The sequence below is a fragment of the Penaeus monodon genome, chromosome 44 (assembly GCF_015228065.2).
Source record: "Penaeus monodon isolate SGIC_2016 chromosome 44, NSTDA_Pmon_1, whole genome shotgun sequence".
Classification (NCBI taxonomy): Eukaryota; Metazoa; Arthropoda; class Malacostraca; order Decapoda; family Penaeidae; genus Penaeus; species Penaeus monodon.
Window position 1 is genome coordinate 2,913,805 of NC_051429.1, and position 14,164 is coordinate 2,927,968.

At 34.9% G+C, this 14,164-nt stretch overlaps 1 pseudogene; it reads right to left on the minus strand.

Moving 5' to 3' along the window:
• LOC119568518 overlaps positions 1 to 10,564 on the minus strand; it is a 28,899-nt pseudogene extending 18,335 nt beyond the window's left edge.
• Between the last annotated feature and the right edge of the window lie 3,600 nt (positions 10,565 to 14,164).

The following is a 14,164-nucleotide window of genomic DNA, read 5'->3' on the forward strand; positions in this document are numbered from 1 at the left end:
AAACCCCCCCCCGAAAAAAAAAAAACGGGAGAAAAAAAAAAAATTTTTTTTTTTTTTTTTTTTTTATTTTTTTTTTTTTTTTTTTTTTTTTTTTTTTTTTTTTTTTTTTTTTTTTTTTTTTTTTTTTTTTTTTTTTTTTTTTTTTTTTTTTTTTTTTTTTTTTTTTTTTTTTTTTTTTTTTTTTTTTTTTTTTTTTTTTTTTTTTTTTTTTGGGGGGGGGGGGGGGGGGGGGGGGGGGGGGGGGGGGGGGGGGGGGGGGGGGGGGGGGGGGGGGGGGGGGGGGGGGGGGGGGGGGGGGGGGGGGGGGGGGGGGGGGGGGGGGGGGGGGGGGGGGGGGGGGGGGGGGGGGGGGGGGGGGGGGGGGGGGGAAATCCAAAAAGAAAAGGTCCAAAAAAAAAGGGGAAAAAAAATACCCCAAAAAAAAGGGGCCCCCTTTTTTTTTTTTTTTTTTCAAAACCCAAAAAACAAAAGGGTTTAAAAAAAGGAAAAAACTTTTGGGCCAAGGGGTTTTCCCTTTTTTTAAAAAAGCCCCCCCCCCCCCCCCCCCCCCCCCCCCCCCCCCCCCCCCCCCCCCCCCCCCCCCCCCCCCCCAACAAAAAAAAAAAAAAAAAAAAAAAAAAAAAAAAAAAAAAAAAAAAAAAAAAAAAAAAAAAAAAAAAAAAAAAAAAAAAAAAAAAAAAAAAAAAAAAAAAACGGGGTTTAAAACTATTTAGTGCATGATTTTTTGGGGGGGAAAGGAAAGGATAGAGGGAGGCGTGAAAATAATTTTAAAAAAAAATAAAAAAAACGCTCATTATAAAATACAAAAAAAAACAAACATCTTTTTTTGGGGGGTTTTTGTGGGGGGGGTTTTGTGGAAAAAGGGTTTAAATCTTTTAAACAAAAAAATTGCCAAAAATTTTTATTTTTCTAAGAAAATTTAAATACTTTTCTCCTTTTTAATTTCCCCTTTGTTAGAATTTCCCTAAAAGAACCCCAAAACAAAATTTAAATTTTTTTATATGTTTTCTCCTTTTTTTTAAAAAATTTTAAAGAAATTTAATTGATTCCCCTTAGGATTTGTTAAAAGGGAAAAGAAAAAAAAAAGAGGGGGTTTTTTAAAAAGGAAAGTTTAAAAAGGGGGGTTTTCAAAAGCGGAGGAAAACCGAACATCGTATTTTGGAATCAATTTTCTACTTTTTTCCCGCTAAAATTTTAATTTTTAAAAGGGGTTCCGAAACAAAAAGAACAAAAGTTTTAAAAAAATTCTTTTGATTATTTCGCCCGTTTTGGAAAATATTGGTTTGGTTTCCTTTTTTTAAAATCCCATAAAACTTTCTTTGTAAAAAGGAAAATTTTTTAGGACCCCCAAAGAAAAAAAGGGGGGGAAAAATTCAAAAAAGGGGCAGGAAATTTTTTCCTCAAACGGTTAATTTTTCCGCAAAAAAGCACTCCGAAAACTAAGGGAAAAAAAAATGGGAAAACCCAAGGTTTTTCCCAAAAATACGGGGGGCAAATAATTTTAAAAAATTAAAAAAAACAACAAGGGAAAAACAAAGCCTTTTCCCTGAAAAGGTTTTTTTTTTAAATTTGGAAAAAAGGTTAAAAAAATAATTTTTTCGTGGTTAGCTGCGGCGGGAAAAAAGTTTGGTTTTAAGATTAACGGAAAGAAAGGCCGTTTGAAAAATTTTATCTCGTAAAAAGGCTTTTATTTAGGACCAAGGGTTAAAAAGGGGAATTTTACTTTTTCCAAAAGGAAAAAACTAAACGCAACGAATTTTAAAAAGTTTTTTTTTAAAAAGGGTTTTTGGAAATCCCCCACTCACAAAACGGAGGCTTCTTTCAACAAAACGCGTTGGGAAACCCTCTTCAAACAACTATTCGTTTAGTGGAATAAACAAAAATTTTTAGAAACAATTTTGTTAAAATTTGGATTAATGGCCCATGTGATGTAAAAAAAATTTGGGTTAGAAAAATTGTTTTCGGGGGTTTTGGAAATAAGACAAAAAAAAAAGGTTGGAAAAACGAAAAATTAAAAAAAACCCCAAAATTTACTCCGTTTTATCCCCGGGGCAAAAAATTTTTTTTCTTCGAAATTTTTTTTAAAATTAAATAACCTAAAGATTTTTTGGAAAGGGATTTTTGGGTTTCAAAAAAAAAATAAAGAACATTATTTCCTAATAAAAAATTATAGTACTTTAAAAAAGAATTTTGGGAAAAATTTTTTAATTTAAATAATAATTTTTTTTTTTCTAATAAAAAAAAACGTACAAATTTTCTTTTAAACCAAAAAGGAAACCTTAAAAGCAAAGCAAACCGGTTAACAATAGTACTAATCAGAGAGGCTATAATCAATACGATTTGAAGTGAAAGGTTAAAAATTTTGAAAATTATTAAGCTTTTTTAAAGGATTCAAGAATATCAAAACTTGGATAAAAATATACGAGAATAGACGTTTTTCCCGTTCGAAAAATTTGTTATTTTTTATTAATTTGAATTGATTAAGATAAAGTTTTCCCAAACAACCCCTGAAAAAAGAAATAGAGATGGGAAGCACAGGCAAGTTATAAATCAAAACATACTAAATTGGAAATTCTTTGAAAAAAGATTAAATTGCCGAAACCATTAAAACCCGGGGAAAATTTAAGAAAAAAAATGCTTAAATTTTACTGAAAATATTGAATTAAAATTTTAAAAAGAAATCAATATTTTTCCTAAACACTGAAAAAAGGGTTTATTAAAGTTTTAAACCGTTTGAAAAGTTCGGAATGAACTAGGGTGAACCGGAGGTTATTCCGATGGAATCGAGATAGGAAATAAAATTTGTTTAAAATACGTTCTTTTAAATAAGAATTATTTAATTTATGAAAAAAAAGGAATGATAAGTAGAGTAGTAAATATTAAAATTCAAAATACTCAACAACAACCAAAGACGGTTCATACATCTTTAGAAAACTGATTGTTTGGGTTTTAATCTTAGGAAAACCCATTGGGGGAAGATTTTATTGGATTCAAAAATTTTAAACGAATTTTTCGATTAAAACTAAAGGCAACCCACTGAGTCAATTCAAAATTAAGAAAAACTCTGAGGATTTCTCTCCTTTAACCGTAATTGGAATCCAAAGTGTTTCCCTTTGCCTTGGGTTAAATAGTGGAAAAAGGAAGATCATAAAAGGGAAAAAGAAAATCAAAAAGAAAATAAAAAAGAAAATAAAAAAAGAGAAAAGGAACAGGGGGGGTTTAAAATAAAAAAAATTTTAAATACAAATAAAAAGGTTCCAATGTCCTTTATCATTACAAAATTATTAATTTTAAAAAGTTCCAGAATGGAAACAAATTAAAGAAAAACAAGGAATAAAAAAGTATGTCGTCCAATTAAGGTAATTTCTCTTTAGCTGAATAATTTGTAAATAAAAATTATAAAAAAAAAATTTAATACACGGACAGAAAAAAAATTTACCTCACAGTTTAGATTGTTGTTAATGCTTAGATAAGGATAAATCTGGCGCGGAAATATAAGAAATTTCCTAATATATTGAATATGATAACCGGGATATGAATACTGTTTGGATATAAATCTATAAAGGTATTTCTTTAAAAACCTTTATAAAGGTGTTTTAAATTGTATTCCTGCTGGGAGTGGTTAATTTTACATTTTAAAAACCAAACTAATTCTATTTAACATTTTTATTAAGAAAATCTGGTTTTTTGAAGGAATACCAAAATTGTATTCAAATTTCTAAAGGTTGAGGATTTATCACAAATCTTTATTTTAGTATTTTTAAAAGTGTGGAATATCTCAAAAAAAAAAAGGGTTTTAAATAGAGTTGCAAAACATCGTCTTCTAGAAATTTTTAAATAAAAGAAATTTTGGACTTTTAAAAAATTTTGGGCATATTTTTATGGACAAACATTTTTGGAAAAATGAAAACAATAATTTCTTTTAATAATAATTTAAATATATAAAAAGGGTTATTTATTCGGTTTAAGGTGTTCGATCTTCGGAGGCAGAATCGACCCCCCGAGTTAAAACAAGAAAAAAAGAAAAAAAAAAAAAAAATTTTAAAGAATAAAAAAAAATATAAAGTTGCTATTTATAAAATTAAAAGTAAATGTGCAAAAACCCAGAGATTTCCAAAACAAGAACAGAAAACCCAAGCCCAAACAAAAAACCAGAAATTAAAAAATTTCAAATGTCCCAAATAAAATAAGAGTAATTAAATAATAATGATAAAAAAATTTATGTTTTTAAATAAAAATAGAAAAACCCAAAAAATGATGATATTAGAAAATATATATTCAATGGTTTTAGAAACCAGGAGACTAGGAATAAGAAATGGATGGTTCCCCTAGTGATTGGGAGGTGTGATAGAGAATTAGTATTATTCTATATATGAAAAGTAATTAAAATGATTATATAAAAATTTTTGGAAATAAAATTTTTTTTTATTTACGTAATAAAAAATTTTAATCTATAATTATATTATTATTAAATATTATTACTTACTTATGATGTATCTTTGGACGATGACGGGTTATTTTTTTTTCAATTTGTTTCACGGCGTTATGTATTTTTTTATAATAGCAAGTGAATAAACTTCTAAAATATACTCATTCCCACCACCAACCCTCCTCTCTTTATTTTTTTATTTCATTTTTCATCTTTATTTTTTTTTCCTCTTTCTCTTCTCATCTCTTCATATTTAATTACATTACCATATAATCAAAACTCCGAAAATAAACAAGATAATTAAACCACCCCACATATAACACAACCATAATAATATCATCAATAACGAAGTTTCATTAAAACAAAATAAGATATCTAATAATCTCCCCCAATCTTCCCACAAAATAAAACATAAATATTATATTATTAAATAAACTAATTTTAACTTTCCTGCATAAATATCATTATTCGTAATAAAAAATTAAAAAATAAAAAATAAAAATTTCGATAATAAAACAATAACAAGATTCGTAAACCGACAAATCAAATAACAGTTTAAATACAATAAGTCCTCACTTTTTCCACTACAACTCTTTAAGACGATAAAGAACGTTAATAGTATTAGTAGTAGTATTTTATTTTGTTGATATAAATAAAAAAACAGTTATAATACAGATTTTATATCAAATAATTATTAACTTAAATAATGATTATTACAGTGGTTTTGGGGGAAAAATCTTACTTTTTTTCATTAGAGAAAATAATCAATCATATCATCATCATCAATTTTTCCCATCGAATCATATATTAATTCATAATCTTGCAATCATAATCATCATCATCGTCGTGGTCGTCGTATTATCATCAAAACATCATCATCTCACATCATCATCATATCATATTCATCATCACTTTTGTCGTGTCGTCGTCGTTTCTTGTTGCTGTCTATATTATTATTATTTTCAGGATGTTTATTTTCATATCTTTAATATCATCATATTAAAGGCCTAAAAACAATATCTAGAAATGGTTAATTGGACTTTTTAATGTTATGATGCCTGAGGATTGTGAACTTTAGATTGTTAACGGTTGTTGTGATCTTTTTTAAGTCTCCTTTTAGTATAAGGAAGAATCTGTACTGTTATTATTTTTTCATTAGTTTTAAAACAAAATTATTATAGTGTTAATATTATTACACAGTGTTTTTCCTTTTCTTTTACGATACTATAATCTTTATTAGGATAATAATAGTTTTAGTTTTTTCTTTTCCATTTGTCGATGATCGTTGCTTGCGGCATATATTGAATTTGAAGGATGTGCATAAAAGTGTAAATTTTAGACAGTTGCGAATGAAAGAGAGCATGTTAGACGATAAAACACACGGCAGAGATAATTCTTGATGTTTTTTGTCATTTATTCGTGTTGAGTTTTTTTTCGGGGGAAAAAAAAAAAAAGCTGTCAGTTTGGATTTGTCATTATGTCGAGTCGCGTTTAAAATGGCGAATGTTTGTCGTTAAGACCCGAGTGTGGTTCCATGACGATCAAGAGGGCCCAAAAAAATTTGCGGATGTCCAACATTGTTTCCTTAAGACGTTCATCGATTTATCATACAGACGAATAGTTGTTTCGAAGACGATGGGTTGATCGAACGCGATGTTGAGAAGCGCTCTCGTTTTTTTGGAGATATCATTTGCAAACTTGTGTTAAATAACTTACTATCTCGGACTGGGTAGCGTAAGGTCATTCTTTTCTATTCGACCTAGTAATGTGATATCGAACCCGCTGGTAACTTGTCTCTAGAAAAGTAGACACGAGGTTTTAAATCTGAGATACAAGTTTCAATAGCATTACGATTTCGGTATAATTTTTAATACCAATCGTTTCACGCCTTTCAGGGTACCACCACCGAAATTCCAAGTTTAGTCATGTAAACGTCTTTGCAAAATGTTAATAAACTTTCATAGACTGTTCAGAGAGTACGGGGAAATATTGTATTCTTCTTGTTGTTTTAGTTCAATGAGTTTTACAAGGTTGAGAATTGCGCCCGTTTTTTCGAGATATCCCTTGGCGTCCGACGATTTTCTCTTAGCTCAGATGTCTTTTTTAGCAAGGAAATCCATAGCCGTGTTAGTTTAAAGCTTTCCGTGTCGTTTGTCGATCTGTTGCTTTTTTTCTTTTTAAACAGAGGGAGTGTTCTGTATTTTTCTTACGGAAAAGAATTTATGGCATAGAGAGAAGACAGCACCGAATGAGGTCCGAACGGCGAAATAAATTAAACGTGATTCTGTAGTATACCTACCAGAATTGTAGGTTTCCTATTCCTTGGAAAACGCTTTTTTAAAAGATTATAAAAAATATCGTAAATAGAGTATGAGCAGGGACTGACTTCAAATTTTTAACGCTATGATCTGTAATAGACCTTCTCTGTGCTTATGAAAAACTATTTGTATTATAGTCGTTCATGTTTGTTTAAAAGACCCCATCGTAGTGAATGATTAGGGGAGATTTGGCGATTCACCGCTGTAAATCGAATCTTAAAATATGACTTATTTCTTGAAGCTTATTAGAAGACAGAGAGGGCCGACAACGAATAAATGATTCGAATTAAACAATTTAAATGTTCTTAGACGTTCCTTGTATGGAAATGATATTATCAGATTTAAATAATACGCGACGAATGGATTTATGACGTTTCATTAGAAAGAACACAGTTTTCAATTTTTTAAACGGCAATATCGCTCTTCAAACAAGCAAATCAATTTCTACGAATATACTATTGTACCAAATATACCAGATGCGAGGAAATAGTTATTTTTAAGATTTGTTAAACTTTCAGGTTATATGAGGATCGTTTTGTTGTTGTTATTATTATTATTTATCATCATCGTCTTCATCGCATTTTCATCCTCTCTTCTCTTTCCTTTTTATCTTTCATCGTTATCATCGTAAATATTCGTTATTACTATCGCTAGCTTTAAATTTATTCGTTATTACCATGACATGCCAGACCTTTTTTTCGATATTAATCGATTTTTAAGTCTTCTTTGAAGCGCTTTTCAAATTCATAAAACTATTCAAAAAAACGAATGTGTTGTTTATAAAGTTTGCAAAGCTTATAATAGTGATATTCGACTTTGTCCTTTCACCAAAACTCGCAATAAAAATTTTGAATATCCAAAGTCCTGAAAAAGACCTTTTCTGATCGACTTTATTATCTAAAAAAATGGCGATTCTGAAAAACGAATAAACATTAAATGCAATTTAAAATGGGAAATCATTTTAAAATACAGATTCATGCAGTTGAGGAGACTTTTATTAATTCTTATAGAAGTGATATGTCCTTTGAGCGCTTCGATTCTGGGATATAGTGTTTTAAAGCTTTTCATTCTTTTTTAAATAACGAATTAGATCATTAGAGACTTCGAAAGTTTACTTTAAAAAACCTTAAGTTCCATAATGAGCGAATATTCTTTTCGACAACACGACTATGGCCATATACAGATCGAGTCTCATAATTTTATCGCGGAGAGTTTGATATAATCTCTAGATATGTGAACAGAAAATGTTAATCAAATCGTTTTTAAAGTGTGCCACGGTCTTGATGGCTTCACTTGCAGTCAGTTGGGTTTTCGTTTTTTAAATTTCCTGCTCTAAAAAGGTATTATGTAGAGTCCCCCAAATCAGTATGCGAATATGCTCTTAAATGATTCCACTGTTTTGCCCGTAATCCAGTACGATTTGCGTGACCTATCTTTTCGGCGCGAAAATAATTTAAAGGAGACTCCGGTTAGATTCGGGAGAATTTATAAAAAGGGTAGCGTTTTACGTCATTTATCAGCGCAAATTTAGATCGGGCCCAAACCACGATACCGCCCTCTTTTTAATCATACTTCATCATCTCACATCCCCATCATCGTCATTTTCATCTTCACAAAAAGGTCGTCTTATTGGATTTATATGTGACTATGCTTACCAAATAATTTTCCCAAATTCTTTTGAATATATTCAATGTCAATGGGTGGGTTTTTTAAATTTATTTTGATTTTTGTTGTTGTATTAAATATATTTATTATTAAAATTTGATAAGTCGTTAGAAACCCAGCAGTAGAATAAAATAGTATTAAAGTAGAAGTAGCAGTAGTTTATTTTGTTTCCGCTACCAGCTAGCATTTAAAAACGCGCATGGATCATTAACATCACCTTCAACAACAACCCCTTCACCAAACCAACACATCATTACTCATATTTCTATATACACGGTGGATAAGTTATTACATGTAAGCGAATTTTCCACAAGTAGGTAATTCCCTATCCGTATGATAATTTATATTTAATATATATTATTATTTATACGGGGACTGGATAATAAAACCCAACAATTAATATGGCATAATTTTAAACGCAGATAATTTAGTTAACCACCCCCGATGATGTTGTATCTTTCTCTATTAAAAAGGCGAATAGTGTGGACAAGAAGGGAAAACGACTACTTCACACGGATGGAGCTGCGGGGAATTATTCACATTAAATAATGGGAGACTATTTCAAAAGGATACGTTAAGAGACGTTAAAGATTTGATTACCAGCAACGATGCATAAGGACGATCGAAAAGGAATTCCATAAATAATAAGAGATCTCTTCGTTCCTACTATTAAAAGTCACTTTACATGATGCAAGATATGATTTTTCGGTTTCTTTTTCGTTGTAGTTTGGTTCAAAAATCGTCATCATCATCATTCATCACTGCAACCAACCAGTACAGAAAGCAGCATAGAAGACAGATCAATAGATTAAATAGTATTTCCATTTAACAAATCAAAACAAAAACTTTAAAACTATTTCTAACTTTCAAAACCAGTTCGATGTGCAAGATGATTCTATGTGTAACCCATATTTGTAATAATTTAACGAGGATATGATAAAATAATAATACGATTACCTGTTAAAATTTCGATTGGTTTCCCCAATGAATTATTTGAAAAATCTCATTGCTTCATTCAATTGACCTTTGATTCAGCTTACTATGTATGACATCAAAAACACGATTGCAACCCCATGTCAAGGGGGCTGAGAAATGGAAAATCTGTGTTGAAAATTCAGCATAACTTGGGGTATAAACAGAACTACTGTTCTCGTGTCCAAAACGATGTTTGTATTAGTTTGGGCCCAAGATTCAAAACCCCTTGGAACTCTAGAGTATAAAACAATCAATGGCCAAAAATTTAATAGTAATTAGGATTTATTGAGTGGCCTCTCTTCTAAAATGGATTGGGATTTTATCACCATCTTCATCGACATCATCTTCTGTCAAATTGCAGATTGGAATGAAGAAATCTAATGGACGAGTAAGAACAGTAATAGATAAACAAATTAAAAGTGCTCTTTCTAATATGATGGATATAAAATATAAACAGATGTATAATTCAATAGCGACACCATCGTCTATATCGACAACGTTAACAGAGGTAAAACAACAGCGCTCTTCTGAAACAACTACTACTACAACTTCTTCTTTTTCTCATAACCCTCTTCCTTCTTCTTCTTCTTCTTCCTTCTTCCTTCTCATAAAAAATACAGTGAAGGGAAACCTAAAGAGCAGAGTTATGATTATCATCATCAGAAAACCAGCGTCAGTTCTCTCGAACCTCCAAAGGTAAGAGATGACAACGACAGTGATAAAAATAATATTTGTAGTGATGCTAATGATTCTTCTACTGATAAATATTTAGACATGAGAGATTATCTACAAAAACGTGAAATTGTAAATTATGTGAAATATCATTAAGAAAGAGGGGTAATAAAAAAAACTATAAATATGCCATCAATGTTTTATTTGGTTTATCGATTCCATACCACCATCGGTATATCGTCAACATTCACCATCACCGTCACCACCACCACCACCACCACCACGCAGACGCAAGACAAGATGTAGTGTGGATTCTTTTGTTATGTTATAATCACTGATTGTCCGATGATCTTCTAATTGTTTGCCCGGCAAAGATTAGGCGCTGTTGATCAGGCGGCACGCCTTCTTTATCTTGAATCTTATTCTTTATCGACTGAACAGTGTCATCACTGTTAACCTCCAGGGTAATTGTCTTACCCGTCAGTGTCTTTACAAAGACCTGCATATTTTCCTTATTATTGTAATGTGATGGCTTTGGTATTTTCTTACTTCTCGATTCAGGATTCTCTTCTTCTTCACCTCCGAGACTTAATGTGGTGATAGCTAGATAGGCTATATAGATCGCCAAGTGATAAAATTAACAATAATAACAGTATCATACATGGACTATGCATACCACACATATATATATTTATGTGTCGTGAGCTTGATGCCCACTCCCCACGATGAGAATATAATTGATGGATATTGATGCCACTCTAGATTTTTTCGTTTCGCTTTGATATATCTACGTAGAATGGTCTGATCGATATGAAATGCAGCGAGTCGTTTTAACTTGAATTTCAAAAAAGACCTTTTTCCTGTATTCTTGATCTCTGTGTCCATTTCCAGTATTTTTGTCGTCCGTCTCCACTTCTGCTACTGTTCTCTGAGATAGCTTAATGCGTTATATGGTGGAATAGTGTTGGTTAACCTGTGGTTCTGTTTGTTCCAGCTGGATTAACTCGTATATCAGTTTACGCTTACGGTTATTGTATACATTAACGTCCACACCACCCAAGACAAAGATACAATTCGCAATGATCGAAAAATATACATGTATGCATTTAGTGTGTTTGCGTCGTACGTTATTCCGGATTCGTTATCGACGTGAACAGTGATTTCCGAAGTCACATTTGTCGCAGACAGGACTGTATGTTGAACACACGCGTTCATATATACAAGTTATATTTTTACAACCGATATTCTATTCATCGCTTGCTTATGGCTTCGATACATCTCGATTTGTAAGTCGACATTGATGATGATGCTATTCTCTTCATCGCTTATATGATTTCAACAAGTCTTGATTTGTAAGTTGACGTTGATGAGCCTACTTCGATGGATCGCTTCTCTTTAGTGAGCGAATTCAGAGTAGGGAGTTTTTGGCCGTTTCGTATTCTGGAGGAGAGAATCTGGTATCGACTCCTGTACCGGTTCGCTTTGCCCCTTTTCGTTTGAAGTCGATTTCCGAGTAGGTAATTTTTAACCGTTTCATACTCTGGAGGATATGGTCTGATAGTGGCACCTGCACCGATTCGCCTCGACCCTCTCGTTTGCGATAGGTTCCGTTACGGAGCTCGACGATGGTGTTTTCAATGTCTGACTCTCCACGACAGTTGTAAGCGATCTGATGGAAGGCGTGAAGGAACGGGGTGGGTCCCCGCCTATTTACTGTAAGGTGCTGATTGTACCTCTTGCTTGGCTGGAGGAAGAAGGGGCAGCAGAGGCACTGACAGGCATTGGTGAGAAGTCCCAGATGTGGGCGATAATTCTGGTATAGTTCATCGAAGGTTGTGTCTGTCACCTCGATCTCGCGGTCAGAAGCCAGTGATAGAATTTGTTCTTTGGTCATTGGCTGTACCATTTCAGAGTGGGCTTTGTCGTATTCGGACAACCAAGAATTTTGGAGAAGGCCGACCAATTCCCGCTCGATTTCTTTTGTATGGCAGGCAAAATTTTCCCTTGCAACTTGCCTCGTCACGAAGCTGAGGGACTCTTCGTAGGTATCGATCTTAGCGGCGAGTCGCTTCCGCGAGGATTTGTACTGCAGCGCATGTCGAGAATAGAGGAACATGCTCTTCTCAGAAAACAGCTCGTCGATGACGTATTTGGATAAGCCCATCTCCTTGGCATAAATCCTGAGAGTGTGCCAAGATACGGCTCCCGCAAGAGATGCGCTGTACAATCGCGTCACCTTGTCCGCGTTTATCTGTATCGGCGGCATGAGGTCTTTTACGAGTATTTCGCGCTTTGTGGCCTCCTTCTTTGGGTGCTTTCTGGACCTGTTCGAGGTATAGAACTCTGAAAGTCGAAAGGCCCCTGAAGCTATGATCTCTTCGCTCGCCGTCCGCACGCGCCTTTGCAGAATTTCTCTTTTCTCGTCTCGTCTTTTAGCGTTTTTGTAAAGAGATCCGTGTAGGGCGTGTCTTCTTTTGGAACTCTCGGTGCGACTCGTGTTGCGCCCTACAAATCGAGAAGGGTCAACCTCACGATCTCTGCAACTTTATCGGATCTATGTCGTCCTCCTCTTGCTGCTTCATCAGGTGTAGCATAAATATGGGTTTGATGAGAGATTCACACCGCACGGACGACCTTCTACGGTCGCGGTACTTTTGTCATCAGCGCCTGAGGTGCGTTTTCCCTCAGGAGTTTGCAGTAACCGAGCATAACCCTCCTCTCGGTGTACAGTGAAGCTGTAGCGATGATGTTCGCCTCCGCAGACGAACATGTTCCGGCTCGTGGAACTTCTAGGGTGATCGTACAAGATCGTCATCCAGCAGGAAGCCAGAGCTGCCATGTGTGTGTCGAAGTCTATGATGTGAGGATTCTGAGGACGGCGAAGGTAGCACACATTGCATAGAGACGCGTTTGGACGAGAGGCTTCATCGCTCTTGCAGATTCCGGGCTGAACACCGAGACGACGGCATTGAAACGATGTTGTCGTCGTCGTCCTTGTGGCGGTCGCCGGGTGCCCGGTTTTCTGCAGAAGATCGATGGCCACTTGACTCATGACGGTATAAGGAGACGTGAGGATCTTCGTGATGTTGTAGGACCAGGGGTTCAGGGCCAGCATGTCTCTGGTCGGTGAAAACACCGGAATGCCGCTCATGGTAAATTGTTTGAGGAACTCGTACTTGTTCAGTTCTAACAGTTGAGGGAAGCGGTCGTCCTGGAGATCTGATACGGTTGAGGTCAGGGTGATGCGGCAGCACTCTTCCGGAGTCACGGTCAGGGCCTTCAATTCTGCCTTTTTCGCCAAATACACTTTCAGGAACTCTTGACAGTCATTCACGTAATCGCCACCAGAGTGAACCTTTAGCTGCAGGGACCTGACTTCGTATTTGCCTGCAGACACAGTGGTGCTGAGTACGTCTCTTGCGAGATCTAGGGCATCTTCATACTTTTCAAGGGTCAGAATTTTCTTCATCTTGTTCACGGTAGTTCTAAATTCCACCTCGGTCGTCTTGTTACTGGCTCGTGCGATCCTTGCTGCCACAGAGTGTCCCTTCGATCCAGTCTGCCGCAGAGCGGTGCTGAAGAGACGTCATGAACGGAAGCAGGTCAGAAGGAATCCGCTTCTTCAGTTTGTGATACTGAATCGCTACGCTGTTCCACTGGCGAAATATTTCCATCAGGATCGGCAGTCGTGACCGCGGATCGTTCTAAAATCAGCTGGCCGGCGCAGTGACCCTGATGTAGATCTTGAGTCTCTCGTCTTCTTCGGGATCCTCGGGAAAGTAGACCACTCTGAAAGGTGGAATTCTTTCGTGGGTGGCGACCTCGGCATTTTATATCCTGTAACAGATAGCTCCATGTTCGAGTCATTCCTTTTAGCAAGGTGATCGCCGATGGCCCTCATCTTTCATCAACATCAGAATAACCCTCAACCCAGAGAGTGTGGGCAGATTCGAATTGCCGTTTTGAAGTCGTGACCTTATTTCGAGGCTGTATTCTACGGGAAACGTTTCCGATTCCAGTAGATAAACGTCGCAGATCTTTCCCATTGGTTCTTGCATCTTTCTACGTATCCGGTGCGGCACCTCACCGCGTTGTTGTTCCACGT